This window comes from Puma concolor, chromosome B3, assembly GCF_028749965.1.
Source record: "Puma concolor isolate L17-30 chromosome B3, mPumCon1.1.hap2, whole genome shotgun sequence".
Lineage (NCBI taxonomy): Eukaryota > Metazoa > Chordata > Mammalia > Carnivora > Felidae > Puma > Puma concolor.
The window spans coordinates 139,091,453-139,103,678 of NC_141672.1; the positions used below are offsets into that span (position 1 = coordinate 139,091,453).

General features: G+C 39.2%; 1 pseudogene; it reads right to left on the reverse strand.

The window, feature by feature from the left end:
* Positions 1-949: 949 nt before the first annotated feature.
* The window catches only part of LOC112855468 (S-formylglutathione hydrolase-like), a 57,146-nt pseudogene continuing 45,869 nt past the window's right edge, over positions 950-12,226 (reverse strand).

Sequence of the window (12,226 nt, forward strand, 5' to 3'; positions counted from 1 at the left end):
CTATTATGTTCTCCTACCAGGTTTGTTTTTAAAAATTTTTTTAACATTTATTTATTTTTGAAAGGGACAGAGCATAAGCAGGAGATGAACAGAGAGAGAGAGAGACACAGAATCTGAAGCAGTCTCCAGGCTCTGAGCTGTCAGTACAGAGCCTAATGTGGGGCTTGCACCCACGAGCCGTGAGATCATGACCTGGGCTGAAGTCGGACGCCCAACCGACTGAGCCACCCAGGCACCCCTACCAAGTTTGTTTTTTTAAATATACATTTTCCTTAACCTTGAGTAAATACTTACCAGTGAAGTTACTGGATGTATAGAGTAAGTGTGTGTTTACTTTTATAAGGAAACTCCAGAAATTTTCCAAAGTCATTGTACTTTGTATTCCTACCAGCAATATGGGAGAGTTTTGGTCACTCCACATTCTTACCAACACTACTGCTTAATCTTCCGAAACACCCATTTTGGTGGGTGTGGAGTGGTACCTTGTTGTGGTTTAATTTGTATTTCCTTGATGAGTAATCATGCCGGGTACTCTTTCCCATCTGTGTATCATCCTTGTGAAGTGTATCCTGAAATCTTTCCTTCTCCTGGAGGGTCGTTTTTGTTGTTGCTGTTCTTTTATCATTTTATGGTCAGGTTGTAAAAAAAATCTTTATATACCTTCAAATCTTGTCTTTGGTCAGAAAATGCATTTAGTTTTTATTTTTTTTTAATTTTTTTTTTAACATTTATTTATTTTTGAGACAGAGACAGAGCATGAACGGGGGAGGGTCAGAGAGAGAGGGAGACACAGAATCTGAAACAGGCTCCAGGCTCTGAGCGGTCAGCACAGAGCCCGACGCGGGGCTTGAACTCATGGACCGCGAGATGGTGACCTGAGCCGAAGTTGGACGCCCAACCGACTGAGCCACCCAGGCGCCCCAGAAAATGCATTTATAAATCTCCCAGTCTGTGGCTTGCATATTCATTGACTTAATGTATCTTTAGAGTGGCAGAAGCTTTTACCAATTTTTCTGCTAGATCCTGTGTCACTTGTTATAAGCTGTATTTTCCAAAAAAAAAAAAATGTGTTCATTTCATCCACACTGTTGAATTTGTCCCCTTAAAGTTGTTCATAATAGTCTCTTTTTTTTTCTCCTGGTTTTATATATTTACTCAGAAAGTGATTCAACTATGGAATGATGTATTTTTAGCACTCTGAAATCCAATGTCTTGAAATCCTCTTTCCCTGCAGTACTGTTTATTACAATTTTATAATCCTGAACAAATTCTCTTATCTGAAGTTTTTCATGCATTCAGGTATTTTGCATGATGTCTGATGTGATCAGTAATGAAGGTTGCAATGAAGTAGTAGCTGTAATCTACTCTACATAACCCTCTTGTAATCTAAAAACAGGGGAAATTCTTTTCTGTACTGGCAGCTATAAAGTTGCCAAGTAGTAACTGTCCACCTGAAAGGAACTGGTCATCTTTTCCTTGATCAATTAGTATGTCCAGCTGAGAACCCAGATAGGATTTCACAAGATGGGTAGCATCATAAACCTTCCATTTACTTTGATCTGTTCCTAAATATCCACTAAAGGGTTTTTTTTTTTTTTTTTTTTTTTTTGCCCCAAGGACAGAGCACTGGGTTACAAATTGGAGCAAATGCTGATACAGATTTGTATTTTCCAGGATTCTTCAAAGCACAAATCAAAGCTCTGTGGCCTCCCATGGAGTGGCCAAAAATAGGCATCCTTTGGAGGTCCACCGGAAAATGGGCATTTATGAGTTGGAGAAGCTCTTCAGTTACATAAGAGTACATTCTGTAGTTAGTTTTCCAAGGATCTTTATGGCATCCACATAAAACCCTGCACCTGTGCCAAAGTCCCAGTTCTCATCTCCTCCTTTAATATTGCAGCCATGAGGGCTGGTATCTGGAGTGATTACAAGGCTATATTCTGAGGCAGCTTGATGAGAACCAGAGTTTGATATAACATTTTGTTCTGTGCCAGTGAAACCAGACAGCCAATACAGTGCAAGGCATTTTCCAGTTTCTGCCTTTGGTGGTAAGTAGATAGCAAATTTCATTTTGCAGTTCAGTTCAACACTGTCATGTTCAAAAACTTTCTGCAATCCTCCAAAGCACTTGTTGCTGGAAATCGGTTTATGAGCAGCAGCCAGAGTGGAAAGGCAGGGCCTCAACTTCTAAAGTTGTTCTTGATATTTTCTTATCTTCCTCATGTCTATAGGATCTGTAGTGATAATCCCTCTTTTGCTACTGATATTGAGAACTAGTGTTTTCTTCTCTTTTTTTCGTGATCAGAGTAGCTAGTGGTTTATTAATTACAATCTTCTCAAAGAGCCAGCTTTTGTTTTGTTAGTTTTCTCTCTTTTCTGTTTTCATTTATCCAATCTCTGCACTTTTATCTTCATAATTTCCTTTATATTATTTCCTTTAGGTTTTCATTGCCTTTTTTTGTTACCCCTATATTCTTCAGGCCATTGAGTTGAGATCCTTCCCTTTTCCTAATATTAGCATATAGAGCTATAACTTTCCCTCTAAGCACTCCTACAGCTGTATTCTACAAATACTGATATGTTTTATTTTTATTGCTATTCATATTACAATGTTTTCTATTTTCTCCTGTGATTTTTCTCTTTGCTCCATGGATTATGTCTAATCTCCAAATAGTCGAAACTTTCCTACATACCTTATTGCTGATTTCTATTTTAATTTTATTGTGGTCAGGGAACATACTGTGTGTGGTTTCAATTTGATTTAAACTATTGAATTTTTTTTTAATGACCCAGACTGTGATTTACCATATGCTGGTGAATATAATATACACTTGAAAAATATGTGTATTCTGTGGTTGTTGGGTATAGTCTTCTATAAATTAGCTTGGCTAAATTTTGTCTAGTTGATCTATCAATTGCTTGAGAGATGGGTATTCAAATTACCAATAAAAATTGTGGATTATCTATTACTACTTATTTTGCTTCATGTAGATTAAAGCTCTGTTATTAGGTACTTATATATTTTTTTAATGTTTGTGCTTCCTGGTGAATTGATTCTTTTATTATCAGGAAAGATCCTTCTTTTTCTTTTTGACTTATAACACATATTATCCAATATTAATATAGCTACTCCAGCTACTTCTATCATTTTGTTTACATAGTATATTTTTAAAGTATATTTATTTAAATCTATCTATAGTTTTATATTTGAAGTGAATCTCTTATAGACAGCCTATAATTGGGTCTTTGAGCTTTGTTGTTTTTTTTTTAACCAAGTAGCAATCTTTACATATTAATTGGAGTGTGTAGCTTATTAACATTTAATGTTATTAAATATTGACTTACTGGTGACTGAATGATGTGATTGGATTTAGGTCCATCATTTCATTATTTGCTTTGCAATTTTGTTGGTTTTCTGTTTGTCCTCTCAGCTTTTTGTCCCTGTTCCTTTTTTCTGACTTCTTTTGGAATATTTACATAGTTTTTATGATGCCACTTAAAATTATCCATTGAATTTTAGCATTTCTCATTGATTTTTCTAAACATTAAAATATGCAAGGAAGAATAGGTTTTAAATTGGATGAGATTTTAAAATTTTGAAATTAAATGGGATAGGATTTCTTAAACCCTAAAGTTGTTTAAAAAAATACATAGGATGCCAAATTCTTTATCTAAAGGATGGATAAGAATGAACCCCAGAGCAACTCTGAAGGATAAAGGGAAAAATTAACCATCTCTGTTTCCTCCTTACTAGAGTCAGTGCATTCCAGAAATTCTGGAATTCTGGAATAACTGTTTTTGTTATTTTTTATAATTGTTACAATCATTACAATTATTCCCAGACAAGAGAATAAAAGCAGTGGGAAACTGATGGCAAGAAAGCAAGAATTATCAAGAGCTGCCTTTCTGCCTCACTTTACTATTTGAGAAATACAGTCCACATGATGGCTTTTCACAAAGATGACTGAAGAATTTTTCCCTCTATTACCCTTCTTTTTACATTCTGAATGGACAATATATCTTTCTTTCCATAGGAATCTGTTAGAGATATTGGAGAACAATTCCAGCTCTAGACCAAAATCTGATATGAGTGGAAATGTGTTTCATTTCCGTTTTTGATACTTCCTTTTTTGCTGAGAACGAGGTGAAAAACAGACATTGATTGAACCTCTACTATGGTCCAAACTCTGTGTACAAACTTTATATACATTATCTCATTCAGTCCTCAAAACTACCTTATCATTGGGGCCCCTGGGTGGCTCAGTTGGTTAAGTGGGCAATTCTCCATTTTGGCTCAGGTCATGATTTCACTGTTTATGGCATCAAGCCCCAAGTTGGGCTCTGTGATGACAGTACACAGCCTGCTTGGGATTCTCTCTATCCCTGTCTCTCTCTCACTGCCTCTCCCCTGGTTGCATGTGCACATTCTCTCTCTCTCTCTCTCTCTCTCTCTCTCTCTCTCTCTCAAAATAAATAAACTTAAAAAAAAAAAAAAAAACAACTACCCTATCAGGCAGTTACTATTACTTCCACCATTTTACACAAAACATAAAGTTCACAGAATCGACGTACTACGTCCAAAACCTACCGAGAAGTCACCAATTTATCAGGAACTCAAAAAATTGGTATGTAAAAAGCACTTCTAGAAATTTTCTCCTGAGGCAAATGTCCAAAGATGTCCAAAGACATTTGCAGGAATGTTTTCCCCAACACTGTTTACAAATGGAAAACTGGAAGCAGCCTAAATTTAGCCCATAATTAGCAGAATTTGGTTAGTTATGGTGCTTCCATACTATAGAATAGTGCACAGATGGTGACAGATCATATTAAGTTAAAAAAATTTTATGAACCCAAGAGACATGTTCAATAACATTCATTGTATTGGTGCATAAACACAAATAGGAAGGAAAAAGCACAGGTTATCTACAAGTGGTTATTTATTGGATAAGGGGGATAAGATTGTAAGAGGATTTGCACTTTCCATATGCTCTGGTATTGCATGTATATGCTCTGGTTTCATGTATAACTTGTATAATTAATTTAAGTATATTTTATGGTCAGCATGATTAGTAGGTAAGAAGATGATGAGAGTTGCTTTAATAGAATCCTTCCTGTTAACTGCAGCTGATTTCTATAGCCAGAACCTTCCCAGGGAGGAGAAGGGGAAGAAGGAGAACTCTAGAACCAGAAGACAGCAATACTGATGGCGGTGGAGGGCTGGAGAAGGTAGATCTGAGCGGCCAGGCTTGGCAGCAGCCCTGCTTAGCAACCTCAGAAAACCCTGAACTTGATGAGTACTCAATAAATGAGTTGAACTGAAAAGCAAATCCACACCAGTTGTGACTTACAAATAAAAGTCACATGTATCACCAATAATAAGGTATAGGCAACATACAATGAAAAAGAAGCCATTTTACGCTCTTAAGATTGGCAAACACTTTAAAGCTTAGCAATACCAAGTGAAGCCAAAAACAAAACGAGCTGTCCAACGTCGCTTATGGGAATACAAATTATCACGACCACTTTAAACAATTTGTCAATGTCTGGTAAAGTTGGACACAAGCCTGCCCCACATATTAGCAATGCCACACATGTTAAGAGATGCTTTTCAAGAGACCTACGTGGGAACGCATATGGCAATAGTGTAGATATGTCCATTTGGTAGAATATTAGTCAGCAGTGAAATTAAATAGACTAGAGTTTCACATTTCAATATGGATAAATCTTGAAAAGATAAAAATGAGCACAGGGAGCATCAGCTGTATCTGTAATGTTCCATTTTGCCAAAAAAAAAAGGGGGGGGGAAGAAGAGGGACACTGGATAACAAAAAATAAATAAATAAAAGAATCTGAACTATATGTAGAAAAATATTCATGTTTTTGACACTTTGATGTTGGATACATGGGTGTCGGTTATCTTAGTCTCTGTCTTTTCTGTATTTTTGAAGAATTTAATAGGAAGAAAAAAGAGAAAAGGCCTAGAAAAGAATATTCTGAGAAAATACACCAAAATTTTAATGGTGATTATCTGGGAAGATTCTAAGTGACCTTAGTTTTCCTTTTTATGTTTTTTTATGTGTTCTATTTGTACATATGAAACATGTATTTCATTTATAATAATCAAATGTGTTATTTTAATGTAATATAGGGACACCTGGGTGGCTCAGTCAGTTAAGCATCTGACTTTGGCTTAGGTCATGATCTCATGGTTCATGCCATGATATGGCATCAGGCTCTCTGCTGTCAGCTCAGAGCCTGGAGCCAGCTTCTGACTCTGTGCCCTCCACAGCTTGCACTCTGTGTGTCTCTCTCTCTCTCAAAAATAAATGAACATTAAAAAAATTTTTTTAAGTAATATATATACAATTTTTGTGACATGTGATGAAACTATATGAAATACAGGTGCAGCAAAAAGGACCAGAATTAGACTAAGAGATTAACAGTATTGTTTAATCTTTGGAGTTGGGGTAACAGATGGTTTTTTGTTCATACTTTGCTCTAAACACCAATTTTTCTAGAGTGGGGAAAGTACAATATTTATGAACATTGGCTTATATAAAAGGCTACAGGTTTTAAATGAAAAGAAATTCAAATAGGTTTTTCCAGCACTGTAAAATGTTCACGGTCCTAATGATAAACTTAGTTATAAAAAAAAAATTCTGTTCTTAAAGAAAAATTGAATTAGAGCAGATAATTGTTAAATGAAGTCTGGGATGATAGGGCAATTTATATTGATATTCCATGAATGCTAGCCCTGCTAATCAAAATATTGAGTTAAATAGCATGAGCTACTCCCTAAATAAATTCTATGAGTGGGGGTTATTGGCAAAGGGGAACATGAGGTCCTAAGTAGCCTACTGACCTGAGTTGTCTCCATGGAGAAGGACGCATCAGAGTCATTTAATCAATGCTGTTTCTTTTATAAATCGTCAGGGACTCTCCTAGGAAACCTTTAAGAGATTGATTCCTTATTACCACTGATATATGTTCCAATTAAATTTTTCACATTGCCCTCCTGGGACTGCCTAGCCTGAAGGGAAAGAAGATGTGATCCCAGTTTTCCATGCCCCGTCACTGACAAGATTCTTGCATGTTAGGGACGCCATGACCAGCCTGTTGCCTAAAATCTGTAATGGAAAACCATGGCACTGCCCAAAATCTTAAAGCGCTACTCTAGAATAAGCACAAAGCTCTGACAACCTTAGGATTTCCATATGCCTGTCCAGAGAGGTGTCTTCAAATACAAGTGCAATGTTTTCTTTCTGGAGAAAAAAAAAGAATCTATGAAAATCCTAACATCCCCTCCTCTGACACTGCTCTCCAGTCCACCCTGTTGGTACCAGGCAAACCCCAAGAAACAGTTGCCCTCAGCCATGGTGGGTGGTGAGTTTTCCAAAGCCCGTATGTAACCAATGATCTTAGATCTGAACAATATTATCTCAGATATGAAAATCCAGGATTATTTCCCCAAAGTGTATAAACTCAAAATATAGAGAATTGAAGCAACTTGCCCAGGTCACCCTTGTAGCTCATAAGTCAGGTGGCCATAGACAGGAAGAAGGAAAATGTAACTGTGATGACAAAAAAGCATCAGAAGCAGATAAGCAAATCAAACACTGAATTTTAAAAATTTACATTGTTTTTAGTCCTTTCTGTTTTGCACTTTTCTTGGGTTAATGAGACCCTATAAACATATTTCCATCCACAGTTTTAGAGACTTCTATCTGGCTATCCATAGGAGATACGGCTGACCACATCCCTAGGTGTTTAATGGCCTCATAAGCTCTCCCTTTTTTCACTTTGCTGTCTCCACACCCATAGAAGACATACAAGGATTTTGCTGCCCCCGAGATTTTGCATCTTTCTGCTCAGCTAATTATCTCCAGCTGAAAAAATGACTGTCCCTCATACTTGGAGAAATATGGTAATCAAGCAACTAAATGCTCCTTTTGCTAATGACATGTTTTTTCAATATGTTCAAATGAGAGGCTCATTGGAAATTATTCACTTTCTTCTAAGTTGCAAAGGAAAATGAAAGGCAAATTATGGCTGTCTAAGCACGTGTTTGCATGGATCCTATCTCCCTGAATTAATTTGCCATCCGCAGAGCTATTGACAGCTAGTGCTTCCCTTCAGCCTTTGCACTTACCCGGTGGAAATGATTAAAGATTTCATTTCCGTGAGGGGTCATTTAGGTGGGCGATGACACCAAAAGACAACGCAGAAGTCATAATGTCCGAAGGAGAGAGTGAGAGAACAATGGTTTCCTTAAGTATTTCAACAGTAGGAAGACAGAGAATGGAGTGTCCGATTTGAAAGGAACTCAGGCCTGCTTATTCACTCTGGTTTTTCAGATGAGGAAACGGAGGCCCAGAGAGGTTATAAGGGGATTGATCAAATTCCATTTGCTCATTTGTAGCAGAACTGAAACCAGGAGCTAAGTGTTGGCTCCTCTCTCCCTCTCCTCCATCCCGTAGCCATCAGTACCAGTAAATAAAAGTAAGTTCAAGATGATGTGGTTTCTGGGGCAGGGGGGCGGTGCTTAAGACAAAGTATGATGGCATACTTGGAAATTTTCTACCAATTCCTCAATTGCGCAACTTCATTGATTCAAAGAAACTGCTTCACTCATACATAAGCCAACACACACAATCCAACAAAGATCATTCATCATTATCACACTGCACTCAGGGTAGGGAGCTCCACGTAGAATGCAGAAAAGGCAAGGGTCAAGGGCACTATAGAAGGAGCCACTCTCCTTCACCCTCCAGCCCCCACCCCCTCCCATCAGCCCAGGTTGATCCATTTTCATTACATTTCTCTTTGATGCAAAATCCCCAAACCTTGGGCAGGCAGCTCGGCTTATCAAATCTGTTCTTAATAATCCATTTTTATCAAACTTTATCTGATGGAACCAAAATATGTTTGATCTTAGTATAAAGTATACTTATCAGTCCTACTGCTAGAATGACACTGCCCTAAAGTGAATGGTATTAAGTGCAAAGTCTTTAGAGTCAGAAAGAAATGAGTTTAAATCCCCAGTCTGTCACTTCCTAGCTGCGATGCCTTGACCAAGTCACCCACAAACTCAGCAATATCTCCCTTAGCATGCTAGGCTCTAGGAACTCAGATACCAGCCCTGCCTTCCTGGCTTTACACTTTGGAGGCAGAGACAGACACCAGCATACCTGTTACCCAAGTTATAGCAACTGTTATAAGTGTTGGGAAGGAAGGTTCCCTGGAACTGTGAGGGCATCCACCAGGAGGATGTGTCTTTCTTGCAAAGGTCAGAGAAGGCTTGCCTTAGGGGGAACGCTGGAGCAGAGATGAGAAGGATAAGAGGGCAAAATGAGGAAGAGCCAGCATCCCAGGCAAGGGCACAGTGCTGGGATGGACCATGTCCAGCCTGGGAGAGTGAGTGTGCACAGTACGGAGCAGAGAAGAGGGGCCCATGGAGAGGTCTGAACAATGGAGAGGCACCTGTGACCACGGTTAAGAGGTTTGCCCTCCTTCTGAGTGGCATGGGGCTGTAGGACATGATCAGTCCCAAGCGTGAACACATCAGAGGACAGCAAGGACACTGGTACCCGGGTAGAAGGCCAGTGCCGTGATTCATACAAGAGCTAGTGATGACATGAATAGAAAGAGTGAACAGAATCTAGGGGATACTTAAGAACTAAAATCATTTAGGTTGTCATGATACATTGGATCAGGGGAGTAAGAGAAAGGAGTAGATCAGTGCCAACTCAGAGCACTTTGGCTTGTGAAACCAGTTAAGTGGTGGTCCATATTCTGAGAACTAAGATTCAAAGGAGGCAGACGGATGACCTAAACATCTGAGCCTCAGTTTCCTCATCCATAAAACAAGAATGGTAATGCCGTCTTTTAGGTTTTCTTACCCAATCCAACATGGTGGAAAGGGAGGTGGGAGTTCCCACACATACAACCCCAAGCAATTCTCGGACACCAGCAGGGTATCCAAGGATTCACCTGAATTCTAACACCATCTACCCAGAGATAGCATCAGATCCCACAGGTCAAGGGTTCAGTCCTACAAGACTGCCCCCAACCCCACTTCAGACTCCCGCTGCAAGCCCCAGGTTTTACCTGGGCTTCTGACCTACCAGCTGCAGACTGGAGGTTCCAACAATCTCTTCCCCAGGTTCGACTCATATGCTAGAGTGGCTCACAGAACTCAGGGAAACACCATTTACTTAGGTTTGCAGTTTATTAAAGGATATGATAAAGAATATGAATCAACAGCCACATGAAAAGATGCACAGGGTGAGGTGTGAGGAAAGAGGGCGGAGCTCCCATGCCCTCTCCAGGACACCACTCTCTCCAAACCTCCCTCCTTCCACGTTCACCAACCTGGAAGCTCTCCTAATCTGGTCCTTTGGGGTTTCACGGGGGGCTTCATTACATAGTCACGACTAAGTCATTGGTCATTGGCTGATTCAATCTCCAGTCCCTTTCCCATTCCCCACCCCCACCGCCCCATCTGGGGGTAAAACTGAAAGTCCCACGCTTGGTTCTCCTGGCAACCAGCCCCAACCCCCATCCTTTCCAAAAGTCACCTCATTAACATAAAAAAGGTAACTTTGTTGCCCTTATCACAGGAAATTTCAAGGGGTTTAGGAGCTATAAGCCAGAAACCCTGGACAAGAACCAAATACATAAGGAATATTATATTTTGATCATTTGAATGACCAAAAATATATTTCTTATAAATCACAATATTGCATACATAAATCACAACGTTGTCGGAAGGCTTAGAGAAGGTTCCTAGAAAGTGACTGGTATATGGCACACCCTGAAATAAATGGTAGCTTGTCTCAGAGGTTATTCTTTCTTGATCTGATTGCAAATTCAGGATCTCAGGCACTCATTTCTCTTCACTCTCCTCTCTGACCATTCCTTCAAACTGTCGGTTTGCAGATCTAATCACCCTAAATCATCTCTATTATGCCATACTAGCAAAATAGGCAAGGTAGCGATTGCTCTTATAAACTTATTATTGTAAATGTCACAGCTACAGTTTAGCTCACAATGGCCCACTTTGCTGTTGAAGGGAAAACATGTATTGCAAAGGTAGTTCCCATTATTAGCCAAATGCTCGTGCACAAATGTGTTTATTAACCAAGGGCAAAGTGTTGGGTCATTTAAGGGGAGCTGAAAAGCACTGCTCTCAGATGGAAGGGAGGGGAAAAAAAAATAACACCTACACAGCACTTAGAGTTCATAAAGCACCGTCACAATCACTGTATCAGCCAAACCTCACACTGTAGGTAGGGGGTGGGGAGGAAGGGCAGGTGTTTTCATGGTTATTTTTACATGTAAGATTAATTTAGAAAAAGTAACTTGCTCAAGCTTACAAAACAAGTGAGTAACAGAAATGATTTAAATACAAGTCTCTGGCTTCCTGTTCTGTATGTGTATCAGAATCCCCCCTTCGACCTCTGCCAATGTCAAACCACTCAATAGGGACCATAAAATTCGCACAGCCACCAAACAGAGGAGCGGGGGCAAAATCAAAACTCCGTGGAACTCTCATGCTGATATGTTATCAATTCATTACTACTTCACCATGATTGTGGTTGCCATTAACAGACAACATGAGCTGAATGATTAGTATATGCCAAGCTACGTGTTAAACATTCCGCAGGCATGATCTCATTGAATCTTTACAGCAACCTATAACATGGATGCTTTTATAAATTAGAATTATAAAAAATACAGATGAAAACGGAGGCTTAGAAAATTTAAGTTGCTTGGCCAGTTCCTAAATCCTGGTCTCTTTCCACAGCCACCATACTAGACGGGCGTGCTTCTACGGGACATATTATATACATGGCAGCAACGTGACTTACAAATAAAGCTAGTAAAGTGAGTAATTTCAAGTTATCCTGATTTTTTTGGAAAATCACACCATACCTCCCATTATCCTACAAGAAAAGTATGTAATCTAGTTCCCCCATTCAGTGAGCAAATGGGTATGAGCCCTTGTCTGGGCCAGGTACCACCACAGATTCTTGTAATGGTCCCTTTGGAGTACTGAGGTTCCTGTCTCAAATTTCAGTCTTGGCTCTGCTCCTTACCTGCTAGAAAACCTTGGACAAGTTACTTAGCAGCTCAGACACTTAATTTAGTAGTCTGTGAGATGGGGGTGATAATAGTTCCAACATCATAAGATAAGTGGGACCACATGCCTAAAACATTCAGCATG